The sequence below is a fragment of the Trichechus manatus genome, unplaced genomic scaffold, assembly GCF_000243295.1.
Source record: "Trichechus manatus latirostris isolate Lorelei unplaced genomic scaffold, TriManLat1.0 scaffold00011, whole genome shotgun sequence".
NCBI classification, from domain to species: Eukaryota; Metazoa; Chordata; class Mammalia; order Sirenia; family Trichechidae; genus Trichechus; species Trichechus manatus.
Window position 1 is genome coordinate 23,072,073 of NW_004443947.1, and position 10,247 is coordinate 23,082,319.

At 48.8% G+C, this 10,247-nt stretch overlaps 1 protein-coding gene across 1 annotated transcript in view; it reads left to right on the plus strand.

Annotated features, from left to right (window-relative positions):
- EBF1 (EBF transcription factor 1) overlaps positions 1-10,247 on the plus strand; it is a 501,677-nt gene that overhangs the window by 59,213 nt on the left and 432,217 nt on the right. The window lies entirely within an intron of this gene.

Consider the following 10,247-nt stretch of genomic DNA (forward strand, 5'->3'; position numbering starts at 1 on the left):
GAGGTGCAGAACTCAAATTCTAGTAAGAAGACCAGACTTAATGGCCTGAATGAGACTGGAGGAACCCCAGAAAGCATGGCCCCTGGATTCTCTATCAGCCCAGAACTAGAGCAATTTCCGAGGCCAACTCTTCAGATAGAGATTGGACCGGACCGTGGGACATGAAATGATACTCGTGAGGAGTGTGCCTCTTAGTTCAAGTAGATACGAGAGACTAGGTGGGCAGCTTTTGTCCGGAGGTGAGATGGGAAGGCAGAGAGGTTTAGGAGCTGGCTGAATGGATATGGAGAATCAGGGGTGGAAAGTAGCAGTGTGCTGCTGCAGTGTGGGGAGAGCAATTAGGGTCACATAACAATGTATGTGTAAATTTTTTTATGGGAGACTAACTTGAAATGTAAACTTCATTTAAACTACAACAACAAAAAAAAAGCACAATGCTCAAGGCAGACATTCTTTACTAATTAAGCTAACCTATTGTTTGGTTTAAAAAAGACATCAGGGTATATTTTTGGTTAAAGGTTTAAGGTTTAAAAATTATCTTAGGGTAATAGTTTCGGGATTCATCCAGCCTCCATAGCTCCAGAAATCTGGATTCCCTGAGGATTTGAAATTCTGCTCCACATTCTTCCCCCTTCTGATTAACATTCTTCTATAGGAGTTTCCAATTTCTAGTTGAATGATTTCATTATTTAATAGATTTCATTAATTGCTTGTCCACAAAAAGGAAAATGAAGGTGGGTTACCTTCCTAGGTGTATTAGTCAGGATAGGCTAGGTTATACTGTAGTAACAACAACCTCAAAATGTCTGGGATTTAAAGTAACAAAGACTTATTTTCCACTCATGCTGAATGTTCACTGTGGATTGAAGCAATCTCCACTCCACATCATCTTTGCAAGATGTGGCAGGCTGATGGATACTTCCTCTAGGGCTGCTGGCAGCTATGGCATAGGGAAGAGGATTTGGTGAATTGTACACTGGCTCTTAAAGCTTCTACCTATAAGTGATACATGCCACTTCTGCTAACTCTTCATTTGCCAAAGCAAATCACAGGATCACATCTAAATGCAGAGAAGTCAGAAAACTTTGATCTTACTGTGTGACTGGAAGAAGAAAAACCAGAATTTTTGTGAACATCTTTAATCAGTACCACACTAAACCCATTGTGGTAAAGTTGACTCATAGCGACCCTATAGGACAGAGTAGAACTGCCTTGTAGGGATTCCAAGGAGCAGCTGGTGGATTCAAACTGCTGACCTTTTGGTTTGCAGCCAAGCTCTTAACCACTGTGCCACCAGGGCTCTACTACCACACTAGGAATAAAAAAAGAAAACAGAATAGACCCTAACAGTGTTGAAAAGTTAGTGTCTCCAACCATCAATATGAATCAAATCCCCAATCGGAGATAGTAAAATACCTGTCAGCTAGACAATAAAATCTCTTAACACATTATCTGCTGCAGGTAAGTTTCCTGAATCCAAGTCTTCATCTTCATACCAGGGTATTACATAAAATGGGAAGCAGGTACAAATGAACTAAGTGGGGGCTGAGGTGAAGTTTCTAGAAATGGATTGTGGGCCACCTGAATGAGGAGGTACATTAATACCTTTAGTGGATTTTATTAGCCTCATTTCTCTCAGGAGAAATAACTTGTGTATTGCATGACTATACTAGCCAATTCCTGATCATGTACAAAAGTTCGTTTTCCCCTAAATTGCTAAAAGGAGTAATCGTTTAATGGGTCATTCCAGAAAGACATCCCAACCCTTTAAAACTTAGCCTTTTTGGGAAACGTCTGAAGGTCTGGAATATGTTTAAACAACCTTCATTTGTTTCTTTTATTTGAGTACAATCATTTGCTTAGATACTTATTTTTAAACTTTTAGTGTATTAGTAGTAAGTTTTTCAAGTGGAAAAAACTTAAACTAGCTCAGAATCTCCCTAAATTAAAAAAAGCAAGAGTTTTGTACTTTCCAGAATAATAAGCACTTTTATAGTCTGTCTTTAAGTCTTTGTAAAAATCTACAAAGAAGAAAGGAAGAGAGTAAAAGTCTGCTGATTTACTGTTTAATTACATCTGTCCTCCAGCTCCTTAATTTTTATAACAGAGCAGGGCTAGCATTAACACCCCAACCACAATGAACTAAACATATTTTATCACGTATTTTATGTCTAAGATGAAAATAAAGACATAATAGTGAGATAATTTCACACAAAGGTAGTGAAATTTATGTGACAAGGGGTAAGTGAATTCTGTGCTTTGATTTTTAGTTTTTAAAATTATCATTAATAGTTATATTAATTATTATATTATGTTACATACTATATATAGCACTGTGTCAAGTGCTTCGCATTTTTCCCCTCATTTAATCCTCACAGTATACCTGCTTTTACATGGAGAAAATTGAGTATTAAAGAGGTTAAATGACTTGACCAAGGCCACATAGCTCGTTAGTAGTGAAATAATCGTTCAAGATAAATCATTATGGTGACGTTTCAGTTTAGGTATCTAATAGTTGCAGTGTTTTTCTAGCCCAACTCTCTTGGAGAAGAAAGAATGCACAAATATATGAGCGCCCACTCTATGGATATAGAATTGAATAAGTCTGCAAGACACAGAGGTTAAGAAGAGGAGCCTTTGGCATTAAACAGACAGGCTTGGGGTCAGGCTTGCCAATGAGATCTTGGACAGGGACTTATTCTGTTGATCCTCAGTTTCTTCATCTGCAAAGTGGAAAATAATACTGGTGCCTACTTCACGGTTTTGCTGGGAAAATAAAATGAGGGAATGTAAGTTAAGTGCTTAGCACACAGTACATTTCATCAGATGTTCCATAGTATGCACTCGATAAATATTAGGCTTTATTGTTATTGTTGTTACTATAGCAACAGTAGCCATCATTGAGGCGCTCCCTGCCTAAGGAAGGGGGAGAGACATTTTAAACTGTTATTTTCTGTTCAAATGTGATACGAACACTTAGGGAAACCAGGGAAAGGCTGGAGTGCCTCTGCTTTCGGTGGCTTGAAAAGGTTTCACAGAGGAGGTGACCTTTGAGATGGTGATTTTAGGAGAAGCAGGGCTTCACCAGGAGAAAGGAGTAGGCTTTGCTGCCGCATATGACAGCGCGACGGCAAGGCGCGTTTGAGGGCCCGGAAGGTTCAGGCAAAAGGAAACCTTGCAGCGTGAGAGCGAAGAAGGGCTAAAGCGAATCAAGAACCAGTAGTAGGAACTTTGGGGCCTGAACTATTAAGGGCCCCGCCCTCGGCGGCCGTGATGGGAGTGTGGCTGGAGGATCGCGAGGTGGCGCTGTGGCTCCACGTAAAGGGAAGATTTAGGTGCCCGCGGATCAATCGCACTCCGAGGGAGGCCTTCGAGAGGCGGAGGAGGGTCCTCTTGGTGAGGTTGGCACTGTCCTTACTGCAGCCACGGAATAATGACTGTGATAAAGACAAATAAAAAAACAAGCGAGTAATCGGGAAGCGGTATCTTTTAGGATACACTGCATAATAATCAGAAACTGTCCGCGAGGAACAATTAAGACCGCGGATCTGTCCCGCAGGGATCTAGTTCCCGTAATTTTGGACCTGCAGCAGGAAACGGCCTTGCCTGCCCAGAGCCGAGCTGAGAGCTAACCCGCAGCCTCAGGGGCTCTCCCCGCGCCCCTTAAGCGGCTCCCTGCTACCTGTAGACCGAAGGAGCAGTCGTCTGGATGTTTGCCCTCGGGCGCTCAGCTGGTGTCACGCCTGAGCCTTTCTCCAGGCTGAGCTGAGATTTCTGGGACTTCTTTGCCGACTTTCACACTCACACGTGTACACACAAACCACGTGTGAACTCAGGCTCACGCACACGTACAATGCTCTTGCACACACATGCACGCACTTCTGCACATGCCCACTCAAACACGCCTACACTTGACGCATGCACACACTATGCACATATGCACATGGTACTGACGCTGTGCACAAATGCCTCCGCAAGCACAAGCGCGCACACTTGCATCCAAGTGCCCGCTCACCCGCACACACGTGTACTGCTCAGGCCCACAAACATGTAGGCACCATCACTCATGCAAACATGTTTGCACATTCACATCACACGCATCTCGCATCTCCGTAGCCAACAAAGACCGCGCAGCGCGGAACTGTGCGTAAATATCCCCTAAATTGCGTCTCAAAGAAAATACGCACGCGAACCTTTTCCTACTCTGGTATCTGGAACTGGTCATCTAAACTTCCCCTCCCCTCTCTCACGTTCCCTTCAGCAGACAAGCCCCTAACTGCTCCTTCTCCCCTCCTCCTCACTCCATCATCGCTGGCCTCAGTTTCTTCCATCTGGATTTGCAGTACTGAAGGGATGCTGATTTCCAGACAGCTGCGGAACTCCCCTCCTTTCACCCAGGGAGCAAGGAGGTGGGGGAGGGGGAAAAGAAGGGGCATCCCCGATCAGACCCCTGTCGCGCCGCTCTTAGCAGCGGGAGGGCGGGGGGTGGAGGTGTGATCGCGCTCCAGCGCAGCTTCGGACTCAGGGATCCCGGCATTGCCCCGGTTGTATTCTCTCAGCTTGGTTTGACTTCAGCTTTTAGCTATCTGTGGTCTACACAAGACAGAGTTGTCGTTTCCTTCCAGGAGAGCACATCAGCAGGAGTCCATGTCTGCCCTCTGATGGGCGTCGCGGTCATCCCCGCAAATTCTTGGTTTGACTGTGTTTCAATTAGGCGAAGTTGCGTGCGTCCGGAGCTCTAAGACATCAGCCAGGATTGGGTGTAGAAAGGAGAAGAGCTCACATAGCAAAAGTGGCAGAGCCAGAGCTAGAGCTGGCACGTCCCTGGAGCGCCCTGTTCTCTGCAGTCCGGATAGACGCGCGTCTGTATCTGACCACATAGATGCGTATCCAGTCCGCGCATAAGTTAGGACTTTTCAGAACCTTCTCCCTTCTTTGTTTCTTTGGCTGCCTACCCTCGGAAAGCAACATACGCCCTCACTCCTTTCTTACCTAGTATACAGAACCCGGATCTGCGAGCGTCCGGGGGCAAGCCCCACGGCAAATGCCAGAGATCCTTGCCGCCTCTGGGTGGGTGGTTTGACTCCAAGGTTACGAACACACGCTCTGGGGAAAGATGGGTTCAAATTTCGGCTCGGAGACTTCATTAACAGTGTGGCCGTGAATAGGTTGTTTCACTTTGCTCACAGAGCCTCAGTTTCCTCACCTGTAAAATGGGGGTGATCTTATCTGCCTCGTTGGTCTGTTGTGGGAATTCAGAGAATTCATGCTTGTAAAGCTTCAACAAAAGACATCTATTATTATCCGGGGACCGCCCCAGGGGAAATCCGCGAGAGCCGGTAGGCTCACCCCTGGAAAAGTTTGCACCAAGCCGCAGGCTGTCGTCCTGGGCTGACTAAGCGATCCCACGTCCCGGACAGAGCGCCACAGTTTTGACTGTCCGGTCTCTACTTCCTACAGGTCTTGAGAGTCTTCGTCTCTCTCTAGGCTTCAGTTTCCTAGTCTGTAACACGGGCGGGGGTGGGGGGCGGGGGGAGCGCCCCGGGGGCTCGAAGTGTCGCGCAGACTGAGCGAGCAGATGGGGGGCCCTTCTCGGGAGGGTTAGGGATAGGAAACAGGGATCAGAGTCCGGATTTCCGGTGGAACGCTGGCCTACTGCTCCCACGCGTTCCTCGAGGGCAGCGGGTGGAGGTCTTGGAGGGGAAGGGTCAAGGCTTTGCGGATGGGCGGGCCCCGGTGCTCGGCCACCCTGCCAGTATCCGGGGTGCCGCTTAAGGGCAGCAGCGGAGCTGCGCCTTGCGCAGATCCTCGCTTTCCCAGGGCCTTGGGCAGCCACACATTCCTATCCCTCTCCTCCTCCGGCCTCCGCCCACCCTACCCTGACTCCAAGCCTCCTGTCGACGCCTCTGGAATGGGCCCCACGTGGAGGGCCTCTGCGCCTTTGGGCTTCATCTCCCCATCTTTCCCTTTCTTTTCTTCCTAGCACTAAAGAAACCATCTGTCCTCCCGCCTCGTTCTCATCTGTCTCCTGCATGCAGCAAAGGGAAGGGGGCATTTCCCGGGACAGGCCACCCTTCTGGCGGCGCGGCCTCACAAGCGGGCATTTTCTAAGGGATGGGTCCCAAGTCTGGCCTCCTGGGGGCGGATAAGCAGAGAAGATTCCCTGTTTCCCGGAGACGTCCCTGCTTGTCCTAGTTCAGCCGAATTTATCTTGTTTCTCCTCATTTGGGGGGGTCCCCACCTGCGGCCCTGAAAGTTACTGTGGTGAGTAATGCCCGTTAGCAAAGAGAATTGCTTTTCCTGTGCCTCCAGAACGTCGGGATAGCCAAGGGTGGGAAGGTTCCAAAGCTGGGACGGGGTGGGGGTTCAGTGGGGCTGAGCTTCCTTCAGTGCGGGACTCAACAGAGAACCCTGAGGGCTGGGCAGCGCTGTCTACAGTTTGGAGCAGTTGAGGGGGTACAGACGCTCACCCCTACTGCTGGAGAAGCTTGGAGAAGCTCAGCGGGGAGACTTGACTCCAGGGGAAACACCAATTCTTTCCACTTGCTCCTTCCGTGTACAAACTCATTCTGCTGTATTTCTTTCCCCACGCTCAGGTTCTTTTTCCTTCCTTCCTTCTTCCCTCCCTCCCATCATTCCTTCTTTTCTTTCTTTCTTCCTCTTCCTCCCAGAGATGTTACATAACCCAAATCAGAAGTTTCGTAATATGTTTAAATACAGATTCCCAGGCACCAACACTAGATATTCTGATTTTACAGGTGTGGACGAAGCCTGGAAATGTGCATTTCTAACAAGTGTCCACCCCCACCCCGCCCCATGTGATTAGGTTAGTGAGCCAGGTTTGGGGATTACTGCTATAAGGTACCCTAAAGCTGTATCACAGACACGCTATAAAGGCTAGGCCATGCTGTACATACAAGAATATCTATTCATGGGAGATGTGACTATAAAATGAAAAAGATGAAGCCAGTCTCAGTACCTACTTTATAGGCACCCGGCTACACACATGCTTGTCTTCTGGAGGGGGTGTTAGCCTCACGTGAGGAGAAGATTAAAGCATGTTTACGGGATTCTTTTTCAAAGTTTAAAACTGCAATTGCTTATTCAATATTCACCATACAAAATCTACAAAAAGCTACCATTCTGCTGGCCTGGGTGTCACTACCAGTTTTCTGTCACTCTCTCGGTCTCCTTTTCACCCTCCTTCCTACTTAAGCATTTATTAGAGGGTGAGAAAGCCAGGTTGAAAGCACAAGGATACCCGGAAGAAAAGTTATGCATACATTTAATGCTTGATTAAATAAAGTACACTCACCATCCAGGTGAGGTATCTGCTGCCTCCATATAGTCAAAGGGAATTAGTCTCATCAAAAGTTTCCTGCCCTTTTTATTTTTCCTCCTTCTTTGGCCTGACGGACGGGGACATAGTCGTTGTCTTATTTAGCTCCTGGAAAGACCGGCTCTGAGGCAGGAATTGGGCTGCTGAAGGCTTCTTTTTCTGGGCCAATTTCTCATTTGGTCAGGCAGCTTGAGGGGCCCCAACAAACACATCCTTGGCAGAATGCTTCCGGATTCTGCGTGACCCTCAGAAATCCATCTGTTATGTCTCTTGCTGATCCTGGTCCTCAGAGTGGCTGTGTCTCTCACTCTGCTGACACCTTTGCCACCTCCCTTTGGCAGTGATCTGATACCTCATCATGTGTTCTCCATCACTAGGCTCTGTCCTCACTAGACTCAACTTAGAGCTCTGCAGACTGTTTACTGGAGAATAAAATGGAGGCTCAGGCAGTTAAGGAAGGGAGGTCTGGCTCTTAAGCCAGGGCTTCCTGGGACCCGTTGATAGGCCAGTAGCCACTGCTTCTTGGTCTCCTTACTCTGAGCTGGACAGTATGGCCCAAGCAGAGAAAGGGATTGGCTCTGGGGACCCTTTGGGCTTGGGGCATCAGGTTAGGTTTGGAGCTTTGGGAAGGTTTCAGCAGCCTCAGTTTCAACTGTGCTTTTAAATTCTATAGAGATGGAGAAGGTCCAGTTACCCTTCTTCCCCCCAAACCTACAGCCCTTCCGGTCTCTGACCATCATACGCCTCCTAAACACCTATTGTGTGCCAAGAACTCTGACAGATGCTGTGAGGATCCTGATAGGCCAGACTGATTTTTTTTCAATGAGTGTCTGACTGGAGATGGCATTAATTATGGTACCAGGGAGGAGGATTAAATGGAATGATAAAGCAGTGTTTTGGGACAGTAGCCACGCACCCTCAGGCCTGGCATGCATTCTTTCACCCAGTTTAGGAATCAGGAAGTGGCTCTCACTTTGCTGCTCTGCCAAGGGCACAAAGTATAACTCTTGCCTGTCTCCATTCAACGTGGGCATGTGTACTTTTCCATCACTGACCCCATGAGCTTCCTAAATCAAAGGGCCAAGGAAGGCCGGCAGAAAGGGACCAGAATTTCTGGCGGAGAATTTCCCCGAAGGAGTCCTTAGCAGATCTGGATGTAGTCAGGGAGTTCCTTTGAGGGCAATGAAACAGAAGTTCACCATGTGCTTATTAGAGGTACAACCTGCTAAAAAATGATGGGGCACATTACCCAGAAACATCTAGCTATTTCCTTTGCCAGACACAAGCATTTATACAGAAGGCCTGAAGTGGGACACGTTTCTTCTCTTCCTCTCTCTCTGTGTCTGTCCTCTCAGTCTCTTATCTTTCTTGATATATGGCAGAGACAGAAGCTGAGGAGGGTTTGCTCAATCTACTCTTTTTAAGAGAATTAATGAGGGAGGAGAGAAACCCTACACCAAATAACAGACTAAGTAGAGATAATACACGTTGTTATTGGTTTGGTAGTTACTCTAAAGCAAAAAACTACTTTGGGGCGGGGGTGAGTGGTTGGGGATTGAATTTGAAAAAAAAAATTCAAATGCACCCAGACACACAGCCCCAGTGAGAACATTCATTCCACCATTCCACATCCCGAGGACTGTCCGAGTTCAGTGAGCATGTGCATGAGAACAGTGCCTAAAGACGGCCTCGAAGCCAGTGGTCCGAAAGAAGCGTTTCAGAGGACGGGCTGGGGGCAGAGCTGCGTCCCCGCTCCCTGGGGACCCACAGCGCCTCGCTTGCCCGGGCTCAGGATCCACCCACCCCTCCCTGCGTGGAGGCGGTGTCTTCCGCAAGCTCCCAGCGCTGCTGCCCAGACCGCAAGCACCCATATTCCATCCCACCACCCACGCCTCAAAGCGAAGAGGTGGGCACCTGGGGCACGCGTCCTGTTATTTTCTGCCTGGACTCTCCCGTCTCAGCCACTTTGCCCCCGACGTCCCAGAAAAGCGGAGCAGGACTCGCCATCGGCCCTGGGAGGGTGCAGCCTGTGCGCCTCAAGCGCGCTCAGGGGGCGGCGAGGATGCTAGGGGACGGCAGCGATCAGGATGAAGACCCCAGCTCAAATTCCTGGGAAGGATATCCCTCCTTTCCTTTCCCTTTGCCCTCTCTCCGGCCCCGCTGGAACCCGCTCCTCCCCAGCCTAACTGCGGGTGCTAAGCGTTCCCTCGCTCGCCACTTCGCGAGGAACTTTGGCCCGCTCCCTGCGTCACCAGGAGAGGGATGTTAATGAGGGAGCGTGGCCCGCGCCGCGAGCCAGCCCGCTCCTGAGCCGCGATTGGCCGCGGCGAGGCGGAAGGATGACGTTATGCAAATGAAGGGGCGTGGCTGCGAGGCGCGGGCCCCGCCTCCTCCCTTTGGGGTTGGTGTGCCTGTGTTTAGCTCTGGGGAGAGTCAAACTGGATTCCATAGGGAAAGCCTGCAAATCACTTCTATTTTAGCAGGGAGAAAACAGAATCTCCATCCCGCAGGGTCCACCCCTCTCTCTTTCTTCCTCTCCTCTCTCTCTCTTTCTGTCTCTCCTTCTCCTCCCCTTTCTCTCTCCCTCTCCCCCCCTCCCCCCCCGTGTATCTGTCTACGGCAACCAGCGTTCTCCTCATCTACACGCACTGAAAGGAAAGAAACATCTTTGGTTGGGAGAGAAGGAGGAAAAAAAAAGAGAGAGGAAAAAACTTGCCTGGTTGTGGAAAATGACACTTGAAGTAGCAAAGCCGGCAGCGCGAGTTGAGTCTATTGTTTCTTAAATTGCCATCAGGGCTGTTTTTTTTCTTCCTGCTTCTTCAAGTGAAGGGTACCTCTACAAAAGGAAACTCCAGCCCCTCCTGTCCTCCACCGGCCTGTGATCATTACAAAAAAAAAAAAAAAAAAA